The sequence below is a fragment of the Vipera berus genome (assembly GCF_964194415.1).
Source record: "Vipera berus genome assembly, chromosome: 1".
NCBI classification, from domain to species: Eukaryota; Metazoa; Chordata; class Lepidosauria; order Squamata; family Viperidae; genus Vipera; species Vipera berus.
In genome coordinates, this window is record NC_138202.1 from 11421372 (window position 1) to 11441016 (window position 19645).

General features: G+C 44.1%; 1 protein-coding gene across 1 annotated transcript in view; it reads left to right on the forward strand.

Annotated features, from left to right (window-relative positions):
• The window catches only part of TMEM221 (transmembrane protein 221), a gene marked incomplete at its 5' end in the record, with an annotated part of 267333 nt that overhangs the window by 84524 nt on the left and 163164 nt on the right, over nt 1-19645 (forward strand). The gene's annotated exons all lie outside the window — the stretch shown is intronic.

Below are 19645 nucleotides of genomic sequence, written 5' to 3' on the forward strand. Positions count from 1 at the left end.
AACCAATGAAACAATGGGACTAAAATTAAATATAAAAGACCAAGTGAACGACAACAGGTGAAACAACCAGCCTTAGCATGACCATGAAGATATCTGTCAGGACCCACCCCAAACCACGTCTTAGGAAGACAAAAACTCTTGGAGTCAGTTCTAGTCCAAAAGGAATCTTTACTAGGACATGCTTAGTTGTGGGAATACAAGACAGGACTTAGTATTGTTTTACAAATTGAAATTTTATAAAGGGTACCCGGTTCAACCCCCCTTCCCTCAACCCCATTTGGTCAGCCCCCATCCTTCTACTTCGTGTCATCCCTTTCGTGGGGGAAAAAAAGGATCTTCGAATCTTTATAGTTATTGCCTTCTTCCTCTCCAGAATAAAAAGAAAACACAAGCCAGATATCTCCTTCTCTAACCCTCCCTTTTGATCACCCCAGTTCAAAAGGTTTCCTTGGCCTTTGAAATAACCTAAGGCAGGCTGAATCCACATATGCTCCTCCTTCCTCGGGAGATGGCAGAATCCATATGGGGGGGGGGATAATGTTTTAAACATACATTTATGAATGTGATATAAATGGATTCTGACAATATCAGAGCGGTGAATAGTTTTTAGGATCAACCACCAACAGTGATGGAACAACAGTCAAGAAATATGTAACAGACAAGCAACTGATAGAGCATCTATGAAGATCCTGGAAAAGATAATCAGATGCTGTGATGTGTCTCTCCCTATAAAGATAGGAATCATGCGAGCCATGGTCCTTCCTGCACCCCGCCATGAAGCAAAATTTGGACTTTAAAGAAGTAGAATGGGAAGAATATTGATGCTTTTGAACTTTGATGTTGGAGAAGACCCCTGAGAATAATATACACAGCCAAGAAAATGAACAGATGGATCATCAAACAGATCTATCCAGAATTCTCACTCAAAGCACCAATAAACACATTGTATTAAAAGGCATCCACGTTAATAAACTGTATCTGATGAAGTGAGTTAGAATTCACAAAAGCAAAACCCTTTTAATAAAATATGTTAATCAGAAAGGGGGCCACCAGACCTGCTGACACATGAAGGCATATGTTTGCCTATTTTAGAGGTAAGATATTTACATCAACAAGATCTGCTTTGGGTGAATTTAACTCAATGACTGCTTATAATAGAATAGAGCTGTAAGGGACCTTGGAGGTCTTCTACTCTAGCCCCCTGCTCAAGCAGGAGGATCTATACCCGTGGTGGCAAACCTAGAGCCCTCTCTATAGGCACACACGCCATTGCCCCTGTCCTAGGCCTTCAGCTGGGTTTTATAAAACCTTTTTGCTTTAGGCCTCTGCTGCTGTTTGCAAAAAAATTTTTTTCAATCAATCAATTTCAACTTCTCGTGGAAAAAAAAAGATCTTGCAAAGTTGGAATTGATTGATTGAACTTTTTAGTACCACCCAGTCTGCCGTTACCATTGCAGCCACAGCCACCCAATGGGCCACACCCACCCAATGGGCCACGCCCACCCGGGACCTGACGATACATAAGTGGGTTTTGGGTTGCAGTTTGGACACTCAGTTTCTAAAACGTTCGCCATCACTGACCTATACTGTTGTGTAGCGGGTTCTTTGGCACAGGAATGAAGACAAGGCAAGTGAGTTCAGGAAAGCTCATGTTTATTTGCTTGCAGAATCTGAACTGAAAATTGGGCTGTAACTAGCCACAATATATAGTCTAGTCCCTAGGCGGCAGCCAATAGGTTTGAAGCAACCATTGCCACCTAGGGATAGCCAATAGCAGCACTGGAGACTTGTAGTCTGGGTTGCTGGACAGCCGTTAGCTGCTCCAGCAACCCACGTGGTATTACTATTGAGCCCAATACGTAACATATACTATCTCAGACAAGTGACTGTCTAGCCTCTTCTTAAAAATCTCCAGTGATGGAGCACCCACCATTTCTGGGGGCAAGCTGTTCCACTGGTTGATTGTCCTCACTATCAGGAAGTCTCTCCTTAATTCCAGGTTGCTTCTCTCTTTGATCAGTTTCCAACCATTGTTTCTTGTCCTGCCCTCTGGAGCTTTGGTGAATAATGTGACCCCCTCTTCTTGGTGGCAGCCCCTCAAATACTGGAATACTGCTATCATATCTCCTCTATTTCTTCTTTTCTTTAGACTAGCCAAACCCAAGTTCTGCAGCTGTTCTTTGTATGTTTCAATCTCCAGGCCTTTAAACATCTTAGTTGCTCTTCTCTGAATTTTTTTTTGAGACTCTCAACATCTTTTTTGTGATATGGTGACCAAAATTGGCTGCAGTATTCCAGGTATGGTCTTACTAGGGTTTTATAAAGCAGTACTATTGCTTCGCGTGATCTTGATTCTATGCCTCTGTTTATACAACCCAGGATTGCATTAGCTTTTTTGGCTGCTGCTGCACACTGCTGGCTCATAGTCAAGTGATCGTCCACTAGGACTCCAAGGTCCCTCTCACAGTTACTATATTTAAGCCAGGTCTCGCCCACTCTGTACTTGTAGCTTTGATTTTTCCTGCCTAAATGTAAAACCTTGCTTTTCTCCACATTGAAACTCATTTTGTTGGATAGGGGCCATTGTTCAGGTTTGTCAAGATCTTTTTGGATCCTGAGTTTGTCTTCTGGGGTGTTGGCTACTCCTGCTAGTTCGGTGTCATCTGCAAATTTGATGAGTTCCCCTTTAATTCCCTCATCTAAGTCATTGATGAAGATGTTGAAGAGTACTGGGCCTAAGACGGAACCTTGTGGTACCCCAATGCTTCTCTCCATGTGGATGTAGTGCCCTTGAGGACTACTCGTTGAGCACGGTTTGTCAGCCAGCTACAGATCCATCTGGTGGTGATGTTGTCTATTCTACCTTTTCCTAGCTTACCAAGGAGTAGGTTGTGGTCTACTTAATCAAATGCCTTACTGAAATCTAAGAATACTATGTCCACAGCATTTCGCTGGTCTACTAGTTTAGTCACTTTATCAAAGAATGAAATAATTGGTTTGGTATGACATTAATTTGTGAAGAGCCCAGTTCCTATCATTTTTATAAAATAAATTTCCAATTGCCTGCAGTCTCCAAGTCAATAAATGTTATAAATGATGGACAAGACCATGATAGACAAATCAGACATGTCAATTAATTTACACATTTGCAAAAAGTGCATTGATAATAGCTGTTAGCCTAGATGGCCTTAAAAAAAGCTCTCCCAAATATTTCCGAGTCTTTCTCCTCCATTTTCCGTTTTCCACCCACCCTCTTGTGCAATTCTGACAAGCTGCAGAGTTGTGTCCTATTCAGTCAGCCTCTGGCTGGGATATCCTTGGTTTGAACTGATGGGGAGAGATGCAGGGTTGCCATGGATACCAGTAATGGGAGGTCCTTGCCAATCTTCACCACTGGATGGAGCTTTAATCTTTTTGCTGAGAAATGGATAGCATAGTGTGCACCTTAAAAAAAATGTAAGTGGGGGAGAAAGAATGGGATTCCATAACCCCTTGCCCATCTCTAGGTATTTTATCGGGATTCTCTCAGATGTGCAAAGACTATTGATCTCTTTAAATGACCGAAAATGAAATTGCTGACAGTTTTAATATACTTGTGTTATTCACATGATTTTACATCAGAATGGTAAACAATAAAGTTTCTAGTCTAAAAAACTGTATGTTGAGAATTGAGGTAGGTAAATGTACAGTAACTAGCTCTATGTTCTTCTCATATTTTAGCAAGGAAAGCTGGCCAATAATAGATTTGGGATAGATAAAAAGGTTTTTTTAAATTCAAATAATTAATTTACACATTTGCAAAAAAAAAGTGTGCTGACAATAGCTGACAATCAGTTTTTTAAAAGAATTGCGCCATTTTTTTTTTAATTTTAATTCCATTTATATCCCGCCCTTCTCCGAAGACTCAGGGCGGCTTACAAGCTTAGCAGTAGCCTTCATTCTATGTATATGCCTGCTACCGTTGAGGCCTATTAGATATGAAAGCCAAATATTGAAAGGTAAGGATAGGACACCTTGACTCCATCAAAACCTCTCAACCTTATGGACACATTCTTGCAGATAGAAATACTTTCCTACGTATTTCTCTCAGAGGGTTGTTTCACTTCCTAGTCCAGTCTGAAATGAAAACTAAATAGAATCTCCATTTTCAAAAGCAGCAGGTCGTTGAAAATCAGTTACTGCAGCCAAGAAAAGGCCTGAACAAATGTCTTGTTTAGATAGATAGAAGATAGATGAGAAAGAGAGAGAGATGATAGATATAAACAGACAGACAGACAGATGTGTGTGTATATAAGTACCTATGTAAGTGATGTGTTTTTTTTCTACAGGCAGAACAGCTTTTTCTCCAGACTTCTCTGGTGCCTCGAACAGCTTCTAGTCTCTGGGGGGCTGGGCTGATGGGATTTGGTGTCCCTGGAACTAATCAGAAGGACTTGAGAACCTCTAACAGTCCTAGACAGTGTCGAATTTTCATTTCATAGTAGACAAAAAGCAGAAGATGAATGTGTGTCTTTCCCTTTCTTCCCCCCCCATCTCCGCCTCTGCCCATCAGACCTTCTCTGGGCCCAGCCCCCAAAGCACCCCTTTTCCAAATTGTGCCTGAAGCCTCCCCCCCACCCCTTTAGCCCCCTCTCCCTGTTTCTCTCTTGACTGGGTCATAAATTACCTTCAGCTTCCAACAATGCTAGACTCAAAGCAGTATCTTCTTCACTCATTTAGTTCTTTGTTTTTAAAAGGGAGCTGGAGGAGAGGGGGCATATATAAAAATCTTCCCCTTGTTTGCCTTTTTGAGAAAATATCCATAAGGTATGGAGAATCTCTGCTTATAAAGGGAGGGAGATCCGGAGAAGAGGATAGAGCTATCTAGGGTTGACTGTGAATGCAACTCTGCCCTTAAGCCCAGGTGTTCATTACTACTTCAACAGCTCCAAAACTTTTGACTAGTTGGCATATGTTGTCTGCTGAATTTAAAAAAAAAATGGGCAGCCCTGCAGAGACCAACTTTAGAAACTCCTTCCTCTCCTTTTCCCAGCATGGAAAAAAAAATAGGCTCCCCCCACTTCTTGTCATGTGTTGGGTCTCTGCATGTGTGCATGCGTGGGCTTTCTTCCCAGAGAGTAATCAAGGTTGTGTACAGGAGTCCATATATGCATAGAAAGAGTACAGAGGAGAGCAACAAAGATGATTAGGGGACTGGAGGCTAAAACATATAAGGAACGGTTGCTGGAATTGGGTATGTCCAGTTTAATGAAGAGAAGGACCAGGGGTGACAGGATAGCAGTCTTCCAGTATCTCAGGGGTTGCCATAAAGAAGAGGGAGTCAAGCTGTTCTCCAAAGCACCTGAAGGCAGGACAAGAAACTAATCAAGGAGAGAAGCAACTTAGAACGAAGGAGAAACTTCCTGACACAACAATTCATCAGTGGAACAACCTGCCTCCAGAAGCTGTGGAAGTTTTTAAGAAGAGACTGGACAGCCATTTGTCTGAAACGGTATAGGGCAGTGATGGTGAACCTTTTAGAGACCGAGTGCCCAAATTGCAACCCAAAACCCACTTATGTATTGTTGAGAGCCGGGTGGGCATAGCCCGTTGGGTGGGCATGGCGTTGGGTGGGCGTGGCTGCGGTGGTAACGGGACACTGGGTGGGACTAAAAAGTTCAATCAATCAATTCTAACTTTGCGAGAACTTTTTTTTCCTGCGAGAAGTTGAAATTGACATTGATTGAATCTTTTTTTTTTGCACACGGTGGTGGAGGCCTAAAGCGAAAAGGTTTCATAAAACCCAGCTGAAGGCCTAGGACTGGAGCAACAGTGCACGTGCCCACAGACAGGGCTCTGCGTGCCACCTGTGGCACACGTGCCATACGTTCACCACTACAGGTATAGGGTTTCCTGCCTGAGCAGGGGGTTGGACTAGATGACCTCCAAGGTCCCTTCCAACATCATCATCATCATCATCATCATCATCATTACTATTACTTCAGGTCGTGCTGGATTCGTGCTTATGAATTCTGGAAAACAAGAACACCATCTTGACTTTTTTGACCCTCCTGGCTGTCCAGAAAGCTGCATGGATGCAGTCATCAGACCCACGGCTGTCTGATTGGTACAGCCCTCTTTCAGAGACAACAAAGGCATTCCGCAGTCGGAGAAACTACAAGTAGTCCTTGACTTACGACCACAATCGAGCCCAACATTTCCATTGCTAAGCGAGACAGTTTTTAAGTGAGTGTTGTCCCCTTTCGCCACCTTCCCCGTCACCGTTGTTAAGCGAGGCACTGCAGTTGTTAAGTTAGTAACACGGTTGTTCAGTGACTCCGGCTTGCCCGTTGCCTTTGCTTGGCAGAAGGTCTCAAAAGATGATCACGTGACCCCAGGGCAGGGCAACCTCCGCAAATACATGCCAGTTGCCAAGCAACCGAAATTTAGTCATGTGATTAAAGGGGATGCTGCAAAGGCAAGTGTGAAAAAATGGTCGTCAGTCCCTTTTTTCAGTGGTCACTAAACCAAGGGTTGTAAGTTGAGGACCAACTGTAATTCAACCCCAAAGATTCAGGGCTTCTCTTTGGAGAGGCGCCCCCAGCTGGCGCAGCGCTTCCCCGAATTCGCTCTTCACCCCGTCCGCTCCTCTCTCTCCGGAGCAGCTACTGGGACGGCCTACTCGGCCGCAGCGCAGGCTGCCTTTGCTCCGCTTCCTCCGAAAGAGTGCCGCGCCCCTTCAGCCAACCGGCCTCGCCCTTTGGGGCTTTGGCTCAGCAAACACGGCCGGGGCGCATCTCCGGAGCCTCCGATGCGCAGGCAAATTAGATTAAAAAAAACACCAGACCTTTCCTTCGAGTTTGTTTGTTCGTTCGTTCGTTTGTTTGAAGGAGGCAAATTAAGAAAAGAAAAAAAAACCAGCTTTCCTTTGAGTTTGTTTGTTTATCATTTATTCGTTCATTCATTTACAGGCAACTCAAGACAGCTGACAAGAAATAAAAACACAATAGGAAAGAACAATTAACCAGTGGAACAACCTGCCTCCAGAAGCTGTGAATACTCCAATACCAGAAGTTTTCAAAAAGAGACTGGACAGCCATTCGTCTGAAATGGTATAGGGTTTCCTGCCTGAGTAGGGGGTTGGACTAGAAGACCTCCAAGGTCCCTTCCAGCTCTATTCTATTCTATTCTATTCTATTCTATTCTATTCTATTCTATTCTATTCTATTCTATTCTATTCTATTCTATTCTATTCTATTCTATTCTATTCTATTGCATGTATCAGATTTTGAATTAATTATGCAGGTTCTCCATATGTTTGACCAGTTCTGAGATAGCAATAGCACTTACTGGCATGTCTAGTTTAATGAAGAGAAGGACGAGGGGTGACACGATAGCAGTCTTCCAATATCTCAGGGGCTGCCCCAAAGAAGAGGAAGCCAAGCTATTCTCCAAGGCACCTGAAGGCAGGACAAGAAGCAACAGATGGAAACTAATCAAGGAGAGAAGCAACCTAGAACTAAGGAGAAACTTCCTGACAGTTAGAACAATTCATCAGTGGAATGACATGGCTCCCGAAGCTGTGAATGCTCCAACACTGGAAGTTTTTAAGAAGAGACTGGACAGCCATTTGTCTGAAATGAGCAGGTGGTTGGACTAGATGACCTCCAAGGTCCCTTCTACCTCTGTGATTCTATTCTTCTGTTATGCCAATAGGATTTTCTGAATGATTAATCACAGGTCTGTGTGGCCCAGTGGCACACCTGGTCTGAAGGACAACAATTTAGAAAAGTCTGCAACGTTGGAAAGAGGAGAGGAATAGAGAGAGAAAGTCATGTATGTGTTCATATAGCAAGAGCGCTTAAACTCATATTCCGCTTTATACTGCTTCACACCCCTCTCTAAATGGTTTACAGAGTCAGAATATTGTCTCCAACAAACTGGGTCCTCATTTTATTGACCAGACACAGAAAAAAATTCCAATTGCCCACCATCCTTTCGGTCTTGGGTTTATGAGGTCATAAGCCATGTTACAAGGGTGCAAATAAGCCTATTTTCCAGTGATCTCATCCTTAGAAGTCAAAGTGGAGTGGGGCTATCTTTGATCCTCTACGATTCAAGCTACAATTCACTACGGTGCTGGAGAAGACTCCTGTGAGTTCCTCGGACTGCAAGGCGATCAAACCGGTCAGTCCTAGAGGAGATCAACCCTGACTGCTCTTTAGAAGGCCAGATCCTGAAGCTGAAACTCAAATCTTTTGGCCACCTAACGAGAAGGAAGGACTCACTGGAGAAGAGCCTCATGCTGGGAAATATTGAGGGCAATAGAAGAAGGGGACGACAGAGAATGAGGTGGCTGGATGGAAGCACTGAAGCAGTAGGTGTGAGCTTAAAAGGACTCCAGAAGATGGTAGAGAATAGGAAGGCCTGGAGGAATATTGTGCATGGGGTCGCGATGGGCCGGACACGACTTCGCAGCTAACAACAACAACAACAATTCAAGCTGTCATAGTTTGTTCTATGCAGAGCTGACCAAACAAGCCAGGAGCCTCAGGTGACAAATGTTGAAGAGTAGCAGGTTGAACATGAAATGGGTCCAGGTGCCTGGCCTTGAGCAGCCTTTGCAAGGGCCTGTTGAATCCGGGACTGAAATACAGTTCGACTGCTAAGGATACAAAGTCAGAGTTGTAGAGTCTTTCCAGTAGAAAGCTTGAGTCCTTGACTTACAACCATTCATTCAAAGTTACAACAGCAATGAAAAATACGACTTACAATTGGTCCATGTATTTCCAATTGGTGCATTATTCCCACAGTTCCATGGTCAAAATTTGGGCGCTTGGCAATTGCATCATCCAAGGGACACAGGGTCACACTGGCAATCTTGCCAGCCGTCTTCTGAGAAGCAAAGTCAGTGGAGAAGCCAGATTCACTTAATGACCTCCTGATTCACTTTAAAAAAATTGCAGTGATTCGCTTAACGACTGTGGTGAAAAAGACTTACCGTAACTTTGAGCCTGGCTCATTTAACTGCTAACCATTTTGCTTTGGAACAGAAATTCTGGATCTCGTTGTGGTACTGCAGCCTCTTTTGGTCACCATATCACAAAAAAGATGTTGAGAGCTTGGAAAAAATTCAGAGAAGAGCAATTAAGATGATCAAAGGCCTGGAGGCTTAAGAATGGCTGCGGGACTTGGGTTTGGCTACTCTAAAGAAAAGAAGAAATAGGGGAGACATGATAGCAGTGTTCCAGTATCTGAGGGGCTGCCCCAAAGAAGAGGCGGTCATGTTATTCACCAGAGCACCAGAGGGAAGGACAAGAAACAATGGTTGGAAATGGATCAAAGAGAGAAGCAACCTAGAATTAAGGAGAAACTTTCTGACAGTGAGGACAATCAACCAGTGGAACAGCTCGCCTCCAGAAATTGTGGGCTGTCCATCACTGGAGATTTTTAAGAAAAGGCTAGACAGTCACTTGTCTGAGATGGTATAGTTCTCCTGCTTGAGCAGGGGGCTGGACTAGAAGACCTCCAAGGTCCCTTTCAGCTCTATTCTGTTCAAATGTTACCTGTGCTAGAAAGCTGCTTGGGAAAGAATCTGGTTATCCTTCTGTATAGAAGTGTCAATAAAGGAGAATACAGATAGTCCTCGACTTACAGCAGTTCACTTAGTGACTGTTTTTTTCAACGGCACTGAAAAAAGTGACCTATGACCGTTTTTCACACTTGGCAGCATCCCCTCATGGTCATGTGATCAAAATACAGATAATAATAATAATAATAATAATAATAATAATAATAATAATAATAATAATAATAATAATAATAATAGTAGTAGTAGTAGTTGGAAGGGACCTTGGAGGTCATCTAGTCCAACCCCCTGCTCATGTTTGGCAAGTGGTTCATCTTTATGACAACTGCTGTGTCCCTGGATCATGTGATCCCCTTTTGCGACCTTCTGACAAGCAAAGTCAATCGGGAATCCAGATTCACTTAACGACTGCAGCGATTCACTTCACAACTGTGACAAGTGATGTTGTAAAACGGGGCAAAACTCACTTGACAACTGTCTCACTTAACAACAGAAATGTTAGGCTCAGTTGCCATCGTAAGTCAAGGACCACCTGTATTTGTAGTTCAGGGTTGAAACGAGGGGTCCTTGGTGCTCTCTGAGTTTGGTTGTTTTATTGCAGACATGTCAAACACAAGGCCCGGGGGCCAGATCCGGCCCACGAAGTGGTTTCATGTGGCCCGCGAAGCCATCCTGGAAACAGTGTGCGAACGGCCCCCACTGCCTTGTCCCCTGCCCAGAGACCCTCCTTCTGCCAGAGACCCTCAGATCTGTCCCACTCCCAGTGGCGTAGCGTGGGGGGTGCAGGGGGGGCCGGCCGCACCGGGCGCAACATCTGGGGGGGCGCGACCGGCGGGCTAGGGCAAGGCTGCTCGCGAGCGAGGGGTATCTGTGCCTGCGCCGACACAGAAACGCTTCTCTCTCCGGGTGGGGGAAGGCTCGGCGGCTCCCTGGGTCTATATACGCCTCTGTATGCGCACGCCGCCGCGCGCTCCCGCGAACGAGAAAGAAAGAACGGCAGCGGCGGCGTCTGCGAGCCTCGCCAGCGGCGGCATTCCTCGGTGTGGGCGTGCCTGCGTCTTTGGGTGTGAGGCTTTCGGAGAGGCTGCCTTTGGCTCCTGGTACTTGCAGCCGGTGTAAAAGAACAAGTCTGTGAAAGCGGGCGAGAATTTCAGGGGGGTGGGGGGGGGGACGGGAGATCGCGGGAGGCTCGATTCTTCTTACGCCAGGGGGGTGCCAGGCGTGCGGTGCGAGAGCGAGGGGGCGCAAATTACTTGCCTTGCCCCGGGTGCTGACAACCCACGCTACGCCACTGCCCACTCCTGCCCAGGCCCCCATAGGTACCCTTGATGCCAACGATGTAGAGCTGGCCACGCCTACCCAGTAGGCCATATGCACTCTAGCCATGCCCACCCTGGCCATACCCACCCGGCCCCCTGAGGGCAACCGCAATGCTGATGCGGCCCTCAGTGAAATTGAGTTTGACACCCCTGTTTTATTGCAACTGATGATGTTACCTAGTTTGGTTAACGAAACATTTGCAAGAAAACAACCAAGCTCAGAGAGCGCCAAGGACCCGCCCCACAGAAATATATCAAGATTATTTTTAGTGAGAGATCAAGGCTTTAGTGGGAGTAAATGGGAAGTGCCAGAATTCATCTCGATTTGAAAGACAACTGCAGGACAATTTTGGAGAACAATAAATTGGTGGAGAAGTATGGGGTATGATGCCTCACGTTTTCTTTCCCAACTCCTGTTGAGATTTCAAAATGTTTCGGATTATTGTGGGTACCAAACTCCAGCTGGTGCTAAATCTGGTGTGGAAGTATCTGAACTCTTGAGCTCTTTCCCTCCTCTGGGTGTGTTTAAAAAGGCTTGAAGGCAGATGCTGTGAAAAAGCCCATTCAATTGGCCTGCCCTAGGATGCGGGGGAACAAGGGCTAATCTCCAGCCTGAGCACAGAGGCAGCGGGGGTGGGTGGGGGGTGTTGGAGCGCAAGAGCAAGCCGAGAAGACCTTTGCACCACCGCCCCGAAGTCTGGCTAAATCTTTAAGTCGCTTGTAAGATCTCCTTGCATTTTATACGATATTAGGGATCTTGTATGGCTGACTGCTCTTTCGCTGGGTGGTCTGCAGACAGAGTTAAAGATGGATTAACTCCAGTGATGGCTGGGCTTTGTATGTGGCCAGCCAGCCAAAAGAGAAGAAGCTGTAACCCCACTTTTCCCCCAGTCTCCCCCTTGAAATGTCTCGGAAACTATTGGAAACCTATCTCCCTCCTGTCGCGAACCTTCTCCTTCCATGCTTCTGAACATCCTCGTCCTTTAAGAAAAGTTGCCTAAAGCTTGGGAAATCCATGGCGTATCTTATAAGATAGATAGACCAAGAAGTCTTTAGAACAGAAGTCCCCAACCTTTTGGGCACCAGGGACCGGTTCCGTGGAGAAAGGTTTTTCCGTGGGCCAGAGAGTGCGTGGTTTTGTGTGCTGCCTGCATCCCACAGATGGGGCTTTGCTTGTTTGTGCGGATGGGTTGCTGGCATTTCACGGCCCAATAGCGGTCCACAGACCAGAGGTTGGGGACCCCTGCTTTAGAGTCCCAGATAGTTAGCGAGACTGTTGGAATAATGGGGATGAATGTCTCCTATTATTTAATCTCTTCAGTTGATATTCAGGCCCCAACAATAGAGTTAGTTCCTATGTAGCTGCTGTCTTTATTTTTTTTTAAGGAAAGCAGTACAGATAGTCCTCTACTTATTGAACCCAAACTTTACATTGCTAAGTGAGACAGTTGTTAAATGAATTAGGATAAAATAGAATAACTTTATTGTCACTTTAAATATATACCAATCAGCGTATATTAAAATGAAATTTCATTGCATTCAGCCCTCAAAGGGTAACCGCCTCCAGTTTACATTACCTGAACATGACAAAAGATTGTGCATACAGCCACATACCCACACATATGTGACACAGGGAAACAACACACTCTAGTTCAGGTGCATACATATATATGGTGAGAAAAAAGAATCCTGTGAATTTACCAGCTGGATGGCATAAGGAGCAAAGCTGTAGTCGTCCAGCTATAAATACTTTGAAACCTCCTCCCAGAGGGGAGCAACAGATCATGAAGTGGGTGTGTGGCGTCTCTAACAATGCTAGAATTTTGCAATGAATTTTGCCCCATTTTACGACCTTTCTTGCCACAGTTGTTAAGTGAATCACGTCAGTTGCTAAATTAGTAACACATTCAGTGAATCTGGTATCCTTATTGACTTTGCTTGAGAGAAGGTTGCAAAAGGTGATCACATGACCTTGGGATACTGCAACGGTCATAAATATGAGTCAGTTGCTTAGCATCTGAATTTTGATCACGTCATCATAGAGAGGCTGCAACGGTCGTGTGAAAAATGTTCATAAGTCACTTATTTCAGTGCCGCTGTAACTTCCAACGGACACTATAAAGGAACTGTTGTAATTCGAAGACTACCTGTAATCTAAAATGGAATAAGTCTATTAAAGGCAATTCAGTTTTTGTAAGATTAAGATAAGATAAGATAAGATAAGATAAGATAAGATAAGATAAGATAAGATAAGATAATCTTTATTGTCATTTTACTGTGGGTACAACACCACAATTCAAAAATGAAATTTAGTTGCCCGCTCTCAAAGTGAAACACATACATGACACACACCTAAAACGTACTATATACAACATATGTATAGACCCACACCCCTACATATACATAACAATAACATATTAAATACTGTCCATCTTGAATATATAAGGGAAGGAGGAAGCCTGAGAGTTCACAAGGTTGTAAGGGTATCTGGTGAGGTGTACGTAAGGATGAAAGTGAACGTGAGGATTTTCTTCATGTTTTCAAAATACTTTTTTTTGCAGGTGACCTGATTCTAATACAGGCAGTCCTCGACTTACAACCATTCATTTAATGACCAAAGTTACAATGGCACTGAAAAAAGTGATGCATGACTGTTTTTGGACATTTACACCTGTAATAAATCAGTCTCCAATAATTGAGCAAACAATGAACACGGCTCATTCCCCAGAATATCAGGTTGGCCTGGTCCCTCTTGGCCTTTTGTAAGGCCTTGAAAATTTGATTCTGTGGCTGAACCTGAAGTCCCATTTCTCGGTCACTGCCCATCTCCTAACTGGGTAAATTGCTAGATAGTGGACATAGATACAGCTATGTTTCATTTTTTGTTCTGTATTTTCTGTATTTTGTTTTATTCTAAGCCACCTAGAATCATGGAAAAATGAGATGGGTGGCTATATAAACCGAATGGGTAAAGAAATAAATTGTAATGTGATGAAAGGCAATTGCAAAAGCAATATGCAAGCCCTTTTGAATGGATTTAAAAATTTCAAAAGAGGAATAAAATGTAGGACTTATTTTATTGCCTGTGGTCATGGGAGTACAGGTAGTCCTTGACTTATGACCTCAATTGGGACCAGACTTTCATTCGCTAACCAAGGCAGCTGTTAAGTGAGCAGTGCCCGATTTTAGGGTGTTTTCGCCATAGTTGTTAAGTGAATCACTGCAGTTATTAAATGAATCACATGGTCATTAAGCGAATCTGGCTTCCCACATTGACTTGGCTTGTCCCAAACCATCTGGGAAGGTTGGAAATGGTGATCAAATGACTCTGAAACATTGCAAACCTCATGAATGCACGCTGATTGCCTAGCACCGATTTTTGATCATGTGACTATGGAGATGCTGCAATGGTCATAAGTTCAAGGACTGATCGTAAGTCACTTTTTTTCGATGCTGTTGTAACTTCAAACGGTTGCTAAAGAAATAGTTGTAAGTCCAGGACCATCTGTAATAAAGCAAGTCAGTGATGGCGAACCTTTTAGAGACCGAGTACCCTAACTGCAACCCAAACCCCACTTATGTATCATCGGGTGCCGGGTAAGCGTGGCCCATTGGGTGGGTGTGGCCCATTGGGTGGGTGTGGCTGCGGTGGTAAAGGCACACTAGGTGGGACTAAAAAGTTCAATCAATCAATTCCAACTTTGCGAGATCTTCTTTTTTCCCACGAGAAGTTGAAATTGATTGATTGAACCTTTTTTTTTTGCACACGGTGGAGGAGGCCTAAAGCGAAAAGGTTTTATAAAACCCAGCTGAAGGCCTAGGACTGGGGCGACGGCGCACGTGCCCACAGAGAGAGCTCTGTGTGCCACCTGTGGCACGCGTGCCATAGGTTCGCCACTACGGAAGTAAGTATTAACTAATACCAGTGCTTTTTTTGTAAAAGAAAAAGGTGCCGGAACTCACACATGTCATACAACCCGCCTTGCCTACCCTACAAGGTTCCATCCAAAAAAGGTGACGGAACTCCGTTCTGAGCGTTCTATGAGGAAAAAAAGCCCTGACTAATACTCCCAGCTACTTTAGATAGCACTCTGTATGTAGCAGGGTGGACACCAAAGCTGTAGGTGCCTTGGAAGCCTATCTTTGAATTAAAGCAATGGAAGAGAAACGATACCAAATTCCTGCCCTTTTTCTGCTCTCCATTTGAGCTGTGAGAACAGATGGGTAAAAAAATAATAATCCAAATCCGAACACAATCCTTTAGCAAAATTACCATTTGGTTTCCACAATTGGTTATTGTCGGTTGCCAATCATTTAAGAAACAAGCAGTGCCCTGCAGATCTCTATGAGTTATTTTCCTTCTGATTTATAAATATACACAAAACAATTAAAACAACCCAATCTCTTTTTTATTTGTTTCTTTGGATGTCTGTTACAAAGAACACTGTTTTTCTAGGTCCACCTGACTTGTTTCACCAACTTTTTTTTAAAAAAGAATTAAACAATAAGATTAGCAACTTCAACTGGAACGCTAAAGCTGAAGTTTAAGAAAACCACTTGTTTTTTTCACAACACTTTAAATAGAAAGCACACTTTGAGAGGTGAAATAATAAGGGACTACCAACAAATCCTAGGCAGATTTACACAAACGTCAGTCCCATCAAATTCATCACAATTTTGCCATCTAGTTGGTTGTAGGAAAGGTGCCTTCTTTCTGCTAGCCCTGCCCCATGAACCCCCTTCCCTTTGAGATCCAGCAGGCTCTGCCAGAAGAGACGTTTCTTCCTCCAAATGTTGGGATAGGGTGAAGCTGGAGTTGGAAGATAAAAACAGTCCTTGTTTAGGGACCACAACTGGGAGGAGTCCCCCTTAACCTTTACATGCTGAGATTCAAAGAAAGGAAATGAAACGTGAAAATAAATTAAAGAAGAGTAACCGAGATGATTAGGAGACTGGAGGCTAAAACATATGAAGAACGCTTGCTGGGATTGGGTATGTCTAGTTTAATGAAGAGAAGGGCGAGGGGTGACAGGATAGCATTGTTCCAATATCTCAGGGGCTGCCACAAAGAGGAGGGAGTCAAGCTATTTTCCAAAGCACCTGAAAGCAGGACAAGAAGCAATGGATGGAAACTAGTCAAGGAGAGAAGCAACCTAGAATTAAGGAGAAATTTCCTGGCAGAGCAATTAATCGTGGAACGGCTTGTCTTCAGGGGTTATGGGTGTTCCAACACTGGAGGTTTTAAAGAAGAGATTGGACAACCATTTGTCTGAAATGGCATAGGCTCTCCTGCTTATGCAGCGAGTTGGATTGGAAGACCTCCAAGGTCCCTTCCAACTCTTGTTATTTTGCTGCCTGTTAAATGTTATTCCCAAAGCAGTGGCAAGATGTTCCTGCTACCCATTAGTGCACTGTTCCTCAACCTTGGCCAATTTAAGAGGAAAGCATTTTAACTTGGAATTAAGGGGAAACTTCCTGACAGTGAGGACAATTAACCAGTGGAACAGCTGACCTTCAGAAATTGTGGGCACTCCATCACTGGAGATTTTTAATAATAAACTAGACAGTCACTTGTCGGAAATGATATAGGTCAGGGGTAGGCAACCTTGGCTCTTTTATGACTCATGGACTTCAACTCCCAGAATTCCTGAGCCAGCACAGCTGGCTCAGGAATTCTGGGAGTTGAAGTCCACCAGTCATAAAAGAGCCAAGGTTGCCTACCCCTGGTATAGGTTCTCCTGCTTTGAGCAGGGGGCTGGACTAGAAGATCCCTTCCAGCTCTATTCTATTTTATTCTAACTCCCAGAATTCCCTAGCCCAGCCATGATGGCTTAGGCATTCTGGGAGTTGTCAACAATGAGGAACACTATACTAGATTCAAGACTACATTTGAAAAAATAATAAGTTCTGTGTTAACATAACATACTCTATACCCCACTCAAATAAACCTTATCATGGTTTAACCTGATGGGCTGGTTCACATCACATGCTGGCATGCTGGCTGAGCTCCTAATATGCTGCCCTAAAAACATCCCCACTCAATTTTAACTTGGTTTAGCACAGGGGTAGGCAACCTCGGCTCTTTTATGACTCATGGACTTCAACTCCCAGAATTCCTGAGCCAGCACAGCTGGCTCAGGAATTCTGGGAGTTGAAGTCCACCAGTCATAAAAGAGCCAAGGTTGCCTACCCCTGGTATAGGTTCTCCTGCTTTGAGCAGGGGGCTGGACTAGAAGATCCCTTCCAGCTCTATTCTATTTTATTCTAACTCCCAGAATTCCCCAGCCCAGCCATGATGGCTTAGGCATTCTGGGAGTTGTCAACAATGAGGAACACTATACTAGATTCAAGACTACATTTGAAAAAATAATAAGTTCTGTGTTAACATAACATACTCTATACCCCACTCAAATAAACCTTATCATGGTTTAACCTGATGGGCTGGTTCACATCACATGCTGGCATGCTGGCTGAGCTCCTAATATGCTGCCCTAAAAACATCCCCACTCAATTTTAACTTGGTTTAGCACAGGGGTAGGCAACCTCGGCTCTTTAATGACTCATGGACTTCAAGTCCCAGAATTCCTGAGTCAGCTGACTCAGGAATTCTGGGAGTTGAAGTCCATGAGTCATAAAAGAGCCGAGGTTGCCTACCCCTGGTTTAGCACTTGGCACAAACACCGCCTGTGCTGCATTAAACACGCGCTCCATACACAAGGGCAGAAAACAGGAAGAGAGCTGGCGCAGCATGCTGACTTGCTGGTTTGTCTCCCCGTAGGAGAAATTGGGATATCCGGCACAGCTTGACTGCTCTCAACCTCTTATGTCCATCTTCACCATAAAAACAATGGCAGAAGCACTTGAAAATATCCTTCCGAAAAGAAGGCATCAGCAGGAAAACCCTGGAGAAAGATTTGCAGTGCCGTTCCCTTGAATCTCTGACTTGTAACCTGTGAATGACAAAAGAGAAGATTTAGTGGCTCTTCCGTAGACTGTAATGGTTGGAGGGAGCATCGTTTCCAAACGCTGTGGCATAATCATAGGCTAATCCACCCCAGCACTGATATTAGATTATTAGGCCAAGGGTGGACTCTCTTAGCTTCTCCGTGAGGCAGATTGGCAGCAAAATTGGGAAAGGAGCAAGATTTGCTGAGACGAACAAACAGCATGCTGTATAATTTACTGTTGCTTATAGTAACTGTCATCGTAACAGAGATTGGTCCTTGTGGGTTGTTGTTGTTTGTGCTTCCTATGGATTTGGGCAGCTGGCACCTTGGGTGGGAAGGACATAGCCTGTTCCTCTAATTGTTCTGGCTGCCCCTGAGCAAGGAGGAAGGGATTGAGGACCAACATAGATGTCACACTGGAACTAGATGCTGTGGACATACACAGCGATAACAATGTTTCTCAACCTTGGCAGCTCTAAGATGTGTGGACTTCAACTCCCAGAATTCCATAGCCAACCTTGCTGACGGGGGAATTCTGAGAGTTGAAGTCCACGCATCTTAAAGTTGCCTACCTTGGGAAACCCTGCCCTATTGGATGGCAGTGAATTCTGAAGCTAAACTAGTTTAACATCCATTTTTACCCTTCTACCAAACACAGTTTCGGGTCCCACACATTTGGACGACAAGACCAAGGAAGCAAGAGTAGACAGATTTCTGGGATAAGTAACAACTTTGCAAAACTGTAGCAGGAATTTTCTCATTCTGGGCGTTGGAAGTCCACAAGTCATAAAAGAGCCAAGGTTGCCTACTTTCCATGTTTGTTTCCATCTGGTCGAGTTGCCACTTATGAGATAAGGAGCCAAAATGGCAGCTGTGGCCTTGTGGTGAATGCTCCAACACTGGAAGTTTTTAAGAAGAGACTGGACAGCCATTTGTCTGAAATGGTATAGGGTTTCCTGCCTTAGCAGGGGGTTGGACTAGATGACCTCCAAGGTCCCTTCCAACTTCTTCTTCTTCTTCTTCTTCTTCTTCTTCTTCTTCTTATTATTATTATTATTATTATTATTATTATTATTATTATTATTATTATTATTAAAGCCCCACACACATACCCTTTTTTTTACAAAAGAGGTGGGGTTTCAGCAACTTGGGCACTGCTACCATCTTGACTTTTTTGACACACTCCCTTTCCAGCCTCCCCACTGTTTCACATACACAATGCAGCAAAAGCACATAACCTGAGTCCTCAAGGGTGCCATTTGAGCCTGGAAACTTTGGATCCAGCCTCCAGAGAACACCAATATTTTTGAACAAAAGAGGGAAAATTCTCTTGACTCTTGCTGGGAATTAATCCCATGAACTCCATTTGAATTTATTTATTAGATTTTGATACTGCCTTTACGACTTTATTGGTAACTCAAGGCGGCAAACATACATAATACTCCTTCCTCCTTTCCCCCCATAACAACAACCCTGTGAGGTACGTTGGGCTGAGAGTCCCCTAGGAGTCCTGTGGGATGGAATTAAAATTCACTGTCTCCTGGTGATTGGCCCAAAGTTACATGGCCAGCTTTCATGCCTAAACTGAGATGAGACTCGTAACATGAAATAAAATTTAGCACTCCATTCTAGCATGCTATCCCGAACCAAGCATGAGCAAGTATGGTCCTTAGCCTGACAAATTATAATTAGATCCCTGCACTAACAACTGCGGTAAGAAAGATGGTAAAATAGGGCAAAAGTCACTGATGGGCAAATGACATGGACTTTGTAATTTGTTAGCTAATATAGTTACTTTTAGATAAAATAAG